This window comes from Heterocephalus glaber, unplaced genomic scaffold, assembly GCF_053883595.1.
Source record: "Heterocephalus glaber isolate CG9 unplaced genomic scaffold, H.glaber_assembly_v1.0 deba00001608, whole genome shotgun sequence".
In the NCBI taxonomy this organism is placed as follows: Eukaryota; Metazoa; Chordata; class Mammalia; order Rodentia; family Bathyergidae; genus Heterocephalus; species Heterocephalus glaber.
Window position 1 is genome coordinate 18,806,136 of NW_028258379.1, and position 12,522 is coordinate 18,818,657.

The window sequence follows — 12,522 nt, forward strand, 5'->3', positions numbered from 1 at the left end:
TCTTTCCATACTGGGGTTTTTTTCAAGAGGTTGAGAGAAATCTTAGGTGACCACATGTAAAAAGATGGCCTTTTTGAGCGATTGATAAATAATTCTGTCCTCCAGAAACTTGGAAAATAAGTGACTAGTGTTCTTACAGGGTAAGCGCAAATACATATTTTTTTGTTCGATAATATTAAATGTTCTCCCATTTTCTTACCCTCCATTATTGTCTTTAAATTAGAATACCTGTGCCTGAAAAACAAAGAAACAGTTCAGGTCATACTGCCTAAATTGATTGGTATCTATTTGGCTTATGCATGCATAGTTATTCTGTTTATATATACACCTGTATTTTGTGAGTATGTCATATACAAATATCTGGAAATTTGGATTCTCATGGAAGACAGCTTGTAGTTATCATTTCTGTCCATGAGTGATACTTCATGTATATCAGCTGACTTAGAGGACTGATTTCATATAAATTATTCTAATACCGATGGTAGACCGATGACAATGCTATAGGCATCTATAATTTGTGTCTCCACTCTTTTCACATGGTATTTTCCTAACATAGCCATTTTAAAGACAAGCAAGCAACTGAGATTTGCTGAAAAGTCTTGACTTTCTGCTAGTTGCTGATTTTTGAAATGCAGCCATCATGGTAGAAATTTATTTTAAAATGTAAACTTATTTGCATATTATAGTTTGACCACATGCAGGCAGGTGCCCATTACAATGCTATGCTCTCTTGTCTATTTGGTTTTTATTGATAACCTTATTTCCCAACTCTTTTTCATATGTGTGGGTATCTCTTTAGTTCCCATTTCCATTTTTCAAAATAGCTTTTTGCTCCATATGCTGTTTCATTCTTTTAAGATACATTAAGGAGAAATGGGCAATATAATAATCTAGAGAGAAAATTATGTGATACCCATTCATCTAAATGTAAGTATATGTCTCTCTATCTGTCACACAAATGGTACAATGTCTGCAAAGGGTTTGGAATCAGATTGCTTATGCCAAGTATTTTGGTATTACTGAAAATCCTCTTTCCATATTTATGATTTGGAAACACTTTTCTATTCTGAAGGAGGCAGTTATGGTCCAATCCAGGGCACCTGGGGGATTGTGTTATATGCTATTTCTTTTCCCTCCAATTTGTCTACATAGGACTCACTAGGAAGGCACTTTTCCCTCTAACTGGTGGCATAATGCTTCTTTATCCTCACAAGTTTATTTCTTATCACACATACATCTCATTGTAAGTAAAAAATGGTCAGGAAGAGACTCTGTACACCAAAAAGGCAGAAAGGTAAGTTACTCTTACTGTGGTGAATGTTCATGACCTTCACAAGGTATGTATGTATTTTCTTGTCATTGACAAGTTCCTTTCTGTCACTCAGGACCCAGTGTTTTCTAGTAAAACTCAACCATGATTCTTTACAGCCTACTATGGTTGTTTTTTGTTTTGTCAAGAGCAGATTGTCTAAGAGGAGGACATTGGACTATCACACTTGAGAAATTTGCTAGTATATAATGAACTAGATCTCAGATTCAGAAAATGTCAGCTCTCCTATATGGGAATAACTTCTCATGCTTCAAAACCATTTCTATGAGATCCAGGCTTAGAGTAATGAACTTTGGATTCTGGAAACACTATAGTTGAGATTTTGTTGTAGAAGACCTAGCAGCAAAAATTGCTGACAGAATCTGCTTTCCTGGTCCTCTCCTGGAGAGTGTACTAGGGCTTTGCTATTAGATAACAACAGAGGAAAGATGCAAGTAAAGTTTAACTCAGGTGTCTGGGTTTAGGATTCAGAAATTTAGGATTCAGAATGTGACAAATGTATGGAATTCAAATATACAGGATGTGACTATAATATTCAGATATAAAGTTTTAATGAAACCTGACCAGATAGATTAAAATAACAGATTACTTAAAATTGTTACAATGGATGAACCTGTACCCAAATATAGGTATCTAAGGCATTTGTGAGAACTTCTCTTTTGAAACTAACCTTAGCCAGTTTGTCTCAGCTAGAAAATCAACCTCACTGCTTTACATCATAGAACATTATTTTTTCTATTGACAGTGACTCTTAGAGTTGCAATCTGCTATTTCAATTCACAAACATCTTCAAAGAGAAGTTACCTATGTGATATTCTATGTTTTTACCTCTGTTAATAAATTCTTGGGAGCTTTGTCTATGTAAGAAGCTGAGTGTTAATTTTCTGTGTCACTAGCAGAGTTGAACAGACTTATGCTTAGCATGCATTTAGTTGGAACAACACAAATGTGACTCCATATTATAAGTGCCTTCAATGGCATCTAGCCTTTATCAAATTCTTGGAAAGAGAACATTCTATAGAATGTTGTATATATCTAAAATTATTTTTCTTAAGATATTGTCATAAGACTGTGTAAATTGGTTAGAGATGAAATCTAACGGCAAAAGGTGTTTTCGAATGGGGACAGAATTTTGAATCTCTTTTTCTATGAGCTGTTTATCAGAGAAACAGACTGATATTCAGCTAATGCAAATGGAAAGCTGTCAACTTATTAGTGAACATCCCAGAATAGAAACCTTTCCAACGGGGAAATAGCAAGGCTTTTTATATTTTTTGAAATACATCTTTAATCCATCATGTGAAAAAAAGTTCATTGTATTTGGCCATGACCCATAAAGTTCTGAAGAAGTATGTGTAGTTTAGGATCTTCCTCACTTCTTCTACCACTGTTTCTGTCCCTCATGACTTTAGATTTTTTTTTCTTGCCTTTTACCAAGTATGTTGCTTGATTGACAATTTTAAGGTGCTGTTTCATAGATGTTGTCTCTAGGAGTTCAGTGTCCCTTTAAAAAGTTCATCTCATTAAATACGAGTAAACCAAAGTTGGGCAGTTTTCCCTTTATTCCATCATTTTTGTGTGAGCATTGTGGACTTATGGATGTAGTGGGGTGCATTTCAGGTTCATGCTTATGAAAATATGATGATTGTGAAGGACTGGCACATATTTGGTGATGGTTGCCTTGAGTAAAAGTGAGTCTCTTATATAGGATTCAAATTTTAAAAAATTATTTGGCTAGAACTCAGGTACAATTGATTCCTTAATGTTTTACAAAGTTTTAATAGGACTTTTCACCATTTTATGTGTGATAAAAGTGTGAAGAATATCATGCAGAAGCATTTTTGAGTTAATCATTCCAGAAGCAATTTTGAGTTAATGTAGGATTCAGTAAGATCTATGGAAGGACACAGAAGTAATATTCTTCAAAGAGAATCTATTTCTTCAGCAAGTCAAAAGAAATGGGGTTGATATCTGAGTGGATGATTTCTACCTGAGAGCCAACACACATATTCCATATTTTGGTTATACATTTATACCTTGCTTAAGAACAACAGAAAAACTAAACCTCACAATGGATCTTGTATGGTCATTCTTTTTGGGTATTGGATTCTGATTGGTATTTTAAAGCAGACCGAGAGTCTGGGAAATTCAACTGTGTCTTAGCCATTACACCTTCAGACAAATCCGAAGTCCCAGTTCTGTGATGTGTGACAGTATCACTCCCATTGGTAGCCTGGGGTTAAGTTCCATTCTCCTTCTTGGTATTGAAAAAATTCACCAAATCCATCTCTCCTGCACACACCCAGACATATACAAAAGGGTTGTCATCTTTAGAGGTTTCATGAAAATAGCAGTTTTAAACATTTCATGTCTGTCCTTAACAATGCTGTTTTCTCTTACTCTGCTCATGACAATTGGTTCGAGTTGCTAACACTTTGGAGATCTCCCACTACTGGAGAAGCACATGTGAGTCTGCCCATGGTACATGAGTTCTTTTTTTTTTTTGGTACCGGGGATCGAACTTGGGACCTTCCATTTGCGAGGGAGGCAGCAGAACCGCTGAGCTAAATCCCTGGCCCGGTACCCGAGTTCTTAACACACATCAGGTGTCTGGGTTTAGGATTCAGGTGTTTACACTGGCTTTGTTGGATGAGGACAGTGGAATAAATGTGTGTCCTCAACCCACTCTCGGCAGATATCTGTCCTATGCTACATTGCTGGCTGTACACTGCAGGCTACTTGTTGGAGAAATTGCTAGGTTCACACTGGCATGTGACAATAGATGTTCTTTGCTTGCAGCAAATCAATAGCGAGCAGCTGTGGATCGTGCAGATAGCGGGGTGTGAAGCGCCCTTTCAGACACTCTTCTGCTGGAGTGGCTGTTAAGCTGCACTGTTGGCTATTGATTGGCCTTTTGGTTTTTATTTATTGTGTGGGTTTATTTATTTTGTAATGTAGGTTGGTGCATTGATTAAATCTGTTAAAAACACATTTCCTAATTCAGGCTTCAGAAAAAAATAAGCCATATATGCTTTACTTAGTGGACAACCAAGGGGACAGCTGTACGTATACCAGCTCAGTCTCTTGGTTCCAAATATGCACAAAACCATTTCATGTTTTAGTTATACGTTTATACCTTGCTCTGCTTTCAGGCTCTGTCTTTCCAGCAAACAGATCCTACTTGAGTTTACTTATAAGAGATTTTGCTGTTTAGGTCTCAGTGTATCATTTATTCATTCACGAGTCATTTCTTATTTGCAAAGATGTTCAAGGTGTTCATGAATAAGACACAGGTCTCTTCTCAGAGACATTAGAGTCTAAAGGGAGAAGACATATGTGAAGGTGTTTTGGTAGAGATATGAGTGGCATATACTGAGGAGTCATAAGGTGGAATAATGGCAACTGTCTCTGGGGTTAAAATGCCATGAAAAAGCTCAGTTGCTCTTAGCAGAGATTCTTTTGAAAAATGATGAGCTTTGACAATTGTATAACTACCTCCTCAGAAAATATGGTTCAAAGAGGGTAGAGAAGGAAAGATGGCCTTCCAGGAAGCAAGCAAAGGGAAGGATGTTCCAGCCACAGTTACCATTCTGGTGCTTTCCTTCCAGTCTTTTTTCTAAGAGTTTATACCATTAAAATCATACATCTTCAAAATCTTTTCTTTGCTTTACTTGGATTAACATTGCAGGCTATGTTCTTTTGAAAATATAAGAAACATTATTCAATTTCCTAATCTCCTTTAGTAGAATCCACATTATAGTACTCACTTGTTGGGAATGGATACCATCTTCCCACCTTAAATATGTATTTGTAGGCCTAATAGGACCCAAATCTTGATAAATGTCATTAAATCATTAGTGAATATTGATCTTGAAAGTTTATTTATAATGAACCAAATTTTTAAAAGTTGATTTGTAGTGTATAACTTATAAATTATAAAAGGTACCATAGAATAGTCATGAATTTAATTAGCATTAGAATAAAGCTGATTTAAATGCCAGTCCTCATTCTAACACTGTGAAATTGAATTTACTCACTTTAGCTTCTGGAAACTTTGGTATAACACAAGGGAGGTCATAGATACTTAATTAAAAGTGATGGTGATTTTTATTATTAGCAATAATAATATTTGACATTCAACAAGTCCTTATCATGTTCTGGATAATAAGCTAGCACTTTTGTAAAGATAGCTTAGTGCCATTAATCATCCCCAAATTCCTCAGAAATTTGACACAAGTATGGTTCTGACTTTAACAGAGAAAACTTAGATCACAGTTAGGAAGTAGCCAAGTTAGGATTTGAATCCAGGTCTGGTTTATATGAAAATTCACATTCTTATTTGCTTTGCTACTACCTAGTCATTATTAGGGTAATAAAATTTAATATCTGTATTAATTGTTAGACTAGGTATAGAATTCTAGGAGAACAAGGATCCACAGCCAACCAAATTATGTAAGATATAGTGTTGGTTGATTACTTTACCATCTTCTGGAATTCTGAATGTCTTAAGTGTTTTTGTCCTGATACTTAGGTTAGGCCATTTAGAGTTAGAAAAACTCTTATAATCTTAGTGATTATAGAATTAGAATATTTTTTATTCCCAGCTTATTGTCATTCTCTGTGAACCTGTCTAGACCATCTGTTTTCCACATCCTTACTTTACTACAGTTCTAATGTACGTCCTCTAGCATAGTGGAGGAGATCTCTGATGTAGAATGGAAAGACTCAAGTTCAAATCTTGTCTTTGTCACTTGATATCTGTGTTTCTTTGGACAAATTAATTCATCTGTACTTCTAAAATAAAGATATTCAGGGGTCTTATCTTGTTGGAGTGTTGTAAAGATAAATTTAATTCATTACCACTATGACATTTAGGACATGGTGCATTAAAGCCACTTCAGGATTGTTGGCTACTTATTGTCCAATTGATTTTCAAAAAGTTCAAAACATAACTTGTACAAACACAATTTTCATAAAGTTAAAAAAACAGCACTCATACAAATATAGAATGAATGTGTGTCAAATTTATTTAACTCCTTAATTAGGGCAGCAACAAGATGGTAAAAGTGTAAAGAAGATGCAAATGAATACTAGAAGAACTCAATTATTTATAGGCATCTGTAAATTATTAGAATGCAGATTTAGGTTAGATATGAAACTGGCCAGTATTCCATTAGGCAAATATCCCTGGTGTTATTTTTTTCTTCTGAACATACATATCTCTACTGAAAAAAATCTCCAGGTCATTTCACAGAGGTCTGGGTCCCAATTAATAGTAAATATCTGTATCAAACTGATACATCCTCTAATGGAATTAAATATTTCTTGAGTCTTTTAAACAATGTCATTATATGACATTGAAAGGGCATGTCATTATTTCACCTTTTTCCTGGCTTTTGAGTAATTTCAATCATTTTTCACCTTAAATACCTCTTTACCTTTCACTTTTTAACAGTTTAACTGTGTGCGAATCACTGGGCTGAATTCATTGTTATTTAAACCTCACTACAGCTCTAGAAAACCAGTTGTGATCCCGGTTTCATACAAGAAAGGAAACTTGGGTTTGCTCAAGGTGTAAAGCTATAAGGCAGGGAACAAAGACTCAGTTGTATTTGCCTGGCTGCACATGTGGCCTCTGAACTGCCAAGGTCTCCTGGATGCCTCTGGAGCTTCTTGCTGAAGTCTCTTCATGCACGGGGATTCAGATTCACATGAGCCACAGAACTTACCTACTTTTGATATCAGTGTAATCACTGTAATTTATAGCATCCATATTGTTACCTGAACAGGTGCTGTATTTTTCAATTTTTACTTTATTCATTTTAAAGGATGGCATCATTAGGACTGATCTGCTCAGGTAACAAGACCAAAAGCCTCATCAAACAAGTGATATTTAGCTAGTTTGGTTCATCTAGGCAGGCGGAGGGATAAATGCAGAGGAGTCAGAAAGGCAGAGGAGAACTGCGTGAAACTGGGACTGGCAAGATCTGGAAGGTGAGATACTGAGAAGCATTCATGGATAGCAGCTCTAAAGGTAATGTCCGATATCATTTCTTTGCATCTGTTTTTATTTTTCTGGCCCCAGAAATAATCAAGGTAGGCAAAGGAAGGTCAAAGGATGGAAATTCAATACAAGGTCTTCTAAGTGCAAGAATGAAGGTCCAGACATTCTCAGATATATCCGCAGGTCTCACCTTGTTGTCCAGGACAATCCCACTTGCTTATAGTTCCCCTGATGTCCGTGGATTTGGGGAATCCTCAGACTATACCCACAGCTGATATTAATACACATGCAGCATCGAACTGATTCAGCAGGAGCCAGGATTGCCTACAGCTTTTGTTTGGGATAACTCTCCATGAAAATGAGCTGGGACTCAGAGGTGACACTTGGGCCTATGGTTTAAGGAGAAATAGTCTCCACAATTCAAGATCTTATAGCTAATCAGGGATTACTATGAGCTGTTGAAATTTGTGGCCTCACTAATTTCATCTCAGCCCTCTTCAGTATGCTGTATTGGTAGACCTTTTTTATTGCTTATGTTTAATTATAGCCCATTTATTTCTGGTGTACTTGGCTAGTCACTGATAGTGATGGTAGTAATCTTCTGAAAGCCTATTGGTTCACAAACAATAATTTTATATGACCTTGTTAGTCACATACAGGCACAATTTTAATATATTTTGTTAATATATACTCATCTTTTCCTACATTTATTTTCACATCTAAAGGCTAAAAAGATATAAACTACTTTATCTTGTCTCATAAAATAGAGCTAGTAAATATAATTTGGTTCCCTTTCCTCATTAGTCTTCCTTGAAATTTTTTTGGGGGGTGCAGAATATTTTTTGATTGAGGTAAAATTTGCATTTGGGAAGATGCACAAATCTTACCTGTGTCATAACCAATGTTTATGCCCATGTAACCATACCCATTAAAGGTAGAGGACAGTTTCAGGCTTTCAGAATCTTCCCCTGTGCCCTTTCCAGTTATTTAGTCCCTTTCCCCTTAAAGGCCACTGCTGTTTAATTTTTATCACCATGTATTATTTTCAATATTTGCTGAACATAAAAAAGTGGAGTTACATAGCTTTCATGTCTGTTTCCTTTACCCTATATGATGTTCCTAAGATTCATTCATGTCAGCTTTACAATCCAGCCACCTGAGTCTCTCCTGACTTTCAGCTCTGCGTGCCTAACTGTAGGTGTCAATGTAGGATCCACATGCACCATTATGTGGAAATTCAAGGAAGTATGCTGATGCAATCCTAGGTCTTAAATTCTTCTTCTTTCGTTTATTTGTTTGTTTAGTACTGGGAATTGAACCCACTTCAAAATGAGTTACAGCCCCAGCCCTTTCTTATTTTTTATTTTTTTTATTTTCAAAGAAGGTCTAGGCTTGAACTGGGATCCTCCTGACTCAGCCTCCCACCATGTTTAGGTATCTTTCAGCAAATCACTGTCTGCCTTTGCCCAACGTCCAGTGTCTTCAAAGCAATTCTTTCACATGTCACCCTTTTCTCGGTTGTATCAGTTGATCTGTATTAGTGCATCCAGGTTACAAGTGGATCATCAACTCATTTCTTTCTATATCACTTTACCTTTAGGCTGTGAAATTACAACAAAGGTTGGGGGCGGGGATGTAGTACATATTGTGTTGTGCTTCAAGAGAATAACACGAAGCTTTACATTAGTCCTGGAATGGCCCTGGCAGCATGGAATACTCTGAGCTCTGATTTATGTATTTGTTGGTAAAGACTTCCAATTCCGGTTACAGGCCTTCTGCATAGAAAACTTTCTGCAGCCAAAGAAAGTATAAGAAATTGTACAAAACCAGTTAAATACCTGCATATGTGTCTCCATCAAGCACTTTTTAATTTGAGTTTCTGTTATGAGGTCCCCATTGCCTTTTCCCTCCAGTTCTCTGATAACACTTGATTAAAGCTCAGTGGGTGCAGGGGTAGATTTGGCTCATGTTGATGGCCATTCTTATTATTTCATTTACTTAGAATTATAGTTTGTTTTCTCATCTACCTTTATCCTGTGGCTCTTTGCTGCCTGATTCTTATCTCTTTGCCAAATTAAATTAGGAAATATTTTCAAACAAAGAATTTGGAGACCTCTGAAAAGTGGAGCTGTTTCTATGCCAGGTAGTATTTTGGCCACTGATTCTCCTTATTTTGATCTCCAGGTGCTAGTATACAGACATTATTTTACTGCATGTCTGCAAAAGAGAAGAAGCAACTTTATAAATTGTTAATGATTTTTAGCACTGCCAGATCTTTTAAATAATAGAATTAAACAAGCCCTCTGTTGGATATATGGAAAATATATAAAAGTAAAAGAAATATTTTAAAAACATAATTTGGCCAGTTACTAATATGACCTTGTTTGGAATATGCAGAGTGTCAAGCACATAATAGACATTATTAGATGAATGACTGAACCTTGCATATTTCAAAGTCTGAATTTTGCAAAGGTCCTAGTGTTCTTTTCATGAAACAAACAGTATTTCCACCAGGGCTAGATGTTTTCTTGGCAGAGGGAATAAATTTAGGCATACAAAACTTATAATGAGCCTTCCAGTATGTAATATTCTTCTGCAGATGAAACGTGGAAATGTCAAGATGTTTTTGCTCTCTCTCTCTCTCTCTCTCTCTCTCTCTCGTCCTTCTTCCTTCTCACAGAAAAGCTTGCAGATTCTGATAAGTTATACATGAATACACTTACATACTAGTGAAATGGTTTTATATTGGATTGTGATTGGAGGGAAAAGCCCCTTACAATGCATATGGTGAAGGAGTATCATGGTAGCAGTTTTTTTTGTGATACTCACTTCTACAGAGGCATTGTGGCTTATTTCACATAATGAGATTACTTACAATGGTCTAGTGCTCTAGAAATCTACCCAGGCAGTGGACATCTTCTATATGATCATCATTCATTAATGTCCTCTAAGTTTTATGTTGACCAAACCAGTACTATAAAATTGAAGAAGTTAGATGCACCGTAGTCTGAAAAATATAAAACAGAAAGGTTCTCTGATTTTTACATACCCTGGGTTGAAAAATTTTTATATCTCTGCAGGAGAATTCAGGCAAACCTAGTAAACTCTGTGTAATAATTCTGTTTATTAGTAATAAATGATAACATCTGACTCTAAGACATCATTTCCCAGTAAATTCAATGTGTGCTTTTTTAACTCAGTTCTCAACTAAATCTAAAATTGCAGTTTACCTAGATAACATTCTTTGAGTAAAACCAAATATATATTTATAAATAAGCATAAGTGATATATACATATTATAAATGAATATAATTTTCCTTTGAGATTCTGTGAGATATTTTTTCTATTCAAATTTCTTTGTCACTGTGACTTCCAGAAACATATGTGAACATTTGATTGCATCTCAGGCAATTGAGAAAGTCATGTGTTCCTGTAATTTTACAGGTAATGTGTATGCCTGGGATACAGACCAGGTATCTTCCTGCTTTTGAGGGTGTTTGGCAGAAATCCCTTCAGCCTCTCTGAATTGTCAGTAGGTAGGGTATCATTTTATCTCTGAAAAGGGATTCAGGAAGGGAGATATCACCTGGGAATTACCTCTCTGTGGAGCAAGCTTTTGGCTTTCCCTACCTACAATTCCCGTGTGGCATTCTTACACTGGGGCATAAGTAGATCATCCAGTTACAGCCCACGTGAATGCCCTAGCAGTGGGGAACTGGAGATAGGGTTTTGGAAAAAGTCCTGCACCCCAGTACATATATCATGCCCATGTATCTTTTGTCTCTGACTGATGCAAAATCCTAAGAACAGAATAAACTAAGAAGAATATAATAAAACAAGCAAGTTTGGTGTTGTTAGAGGATTTATTCCAATTCCCCTAAGACACCACATACATTTCCAACATTTAACTTATTTAATTTGCATTTGGATTAATTTAGTGTATTTTCTGATTATATAAAGCTTAATGAACAATAAACACAGCTATAACCAAATTTCACAGCTATTTCTCAGTGTGGGGTAACATTTTGCATTTAGTTATATTTGGTTTCCTAGGTGATGTGTGATTTTAATGGTATTTCCGAAAGCTGCATCTCATGTCACGTGGAATGTTTTGGTGATGGATTCTTCAGAACTACAGCAAGGCAAGAGGGAGTAAGTTGTTTTGGAACCCTGCTGAAGCCATGGTATTGAAAGTCAACTGGCGAACATAGGATGTTTCAGAATCATTCTCCTCGCTGTTCACCCCAGCAGTCTTTGAGCTCTCCACTGTTGTGCTCCATGCTTGTGTTTCTGAAATCTCTCATGTTTTTCAGTTTCAGACTAATCTTCCCCAAATAACAGTTTTTTGGTTTTTGGTTTTTTTGGTACCGAGGATCGAACTTGAGACCTTGTGCTTAGAACCACTGAGCTAAATCCCCACCCCCAAATACCAATTTTGACTTTTTACTTCTCTGCTCATGAACTGGCAGCAGCCACCTCTCAATGTAGTACAAACTTTGAACTTGATTTTCAAGGTCTTCTATAATCTGCTTTTGAAAGCCTGGCGTTAAATTCTGTTTGCTTTAATATTCATGGCTCACTGTGTCCTCTAATAAGGCCAGTCTTCTCATTGTCACCAATACACTCTGTGGTCATTCTGGTCTGAGCCCTTGCCATGCTGCTCTTCCTCCCTTCCTCGATCCCTCCTGACCTTGAGGGCTCTACACAGGGTCACCTGCTCCCTGGAGTTGTCTCTGACCACTTAGATCCATACTGACTCTTCTGTCAAATCCCACTGCATCTATATTCAGAACTCAGGGTCAACCTGGCTCAGCATCCAGAGGGGATTAGTGTGAGTAGGAGAATAGAAGGTGGGTTTCATTCTTGGCTCCTTTCCTTCCTAAGTAAATGACCTTTGGATATGAGCAGAACACAGCCTCACAACAATATAAGTGTGTAAGAGTTGCATTGTTGTGAGAAATCAGGCTGAGAAATAATGGATGCAAAGCAGAGTCATAGGCCTGGGAAGGAGTTTTTGTAAGCTCTCAGGTTGTAGTTTATGTAACAAATATAAAGCTTCCATTACAGAAAATATCACCAATAAATAACAAGTAGAATTTTGAGTAGATTAATTACCACTGGTGATGTACATACACGGTATTCCCTGGAGACCCAATTTTCATATATCGCGCTGACTATGGTTTCCTCT

The 12,522-nt window shown here is 36.6% G+C and overlaps 1 protein-coding gene and 1 pseudogene across 2 annotated transcripts in view; both read left to right on the forward strand.

Moving 5' to 3' along the window:
• The window catches only part of Nrxn3 (neurexin 3), a 1,580,164-nt gene that overhangs the window by 776,599 nt on the left and 791,043 nt on the right, over positions 1 to 12,522 (forward strand).
• LOC147822777 (WW domain-binding protein 2 pseudogene) overlaps positions 1 to 12,522 on the forward strand; it is a 147,032-nt pseudogene continuing 134,510 nt past the window's right edge. The window contains exon 1 of the transcript XR_015444951.1: positions 1 to 12,522. This exon is cut by the window's right edge and continues 134,510 nt beyond it. The product of XR_015444951.1 is annotated as a WW domain-binding protein 2 pseudogene (transcript).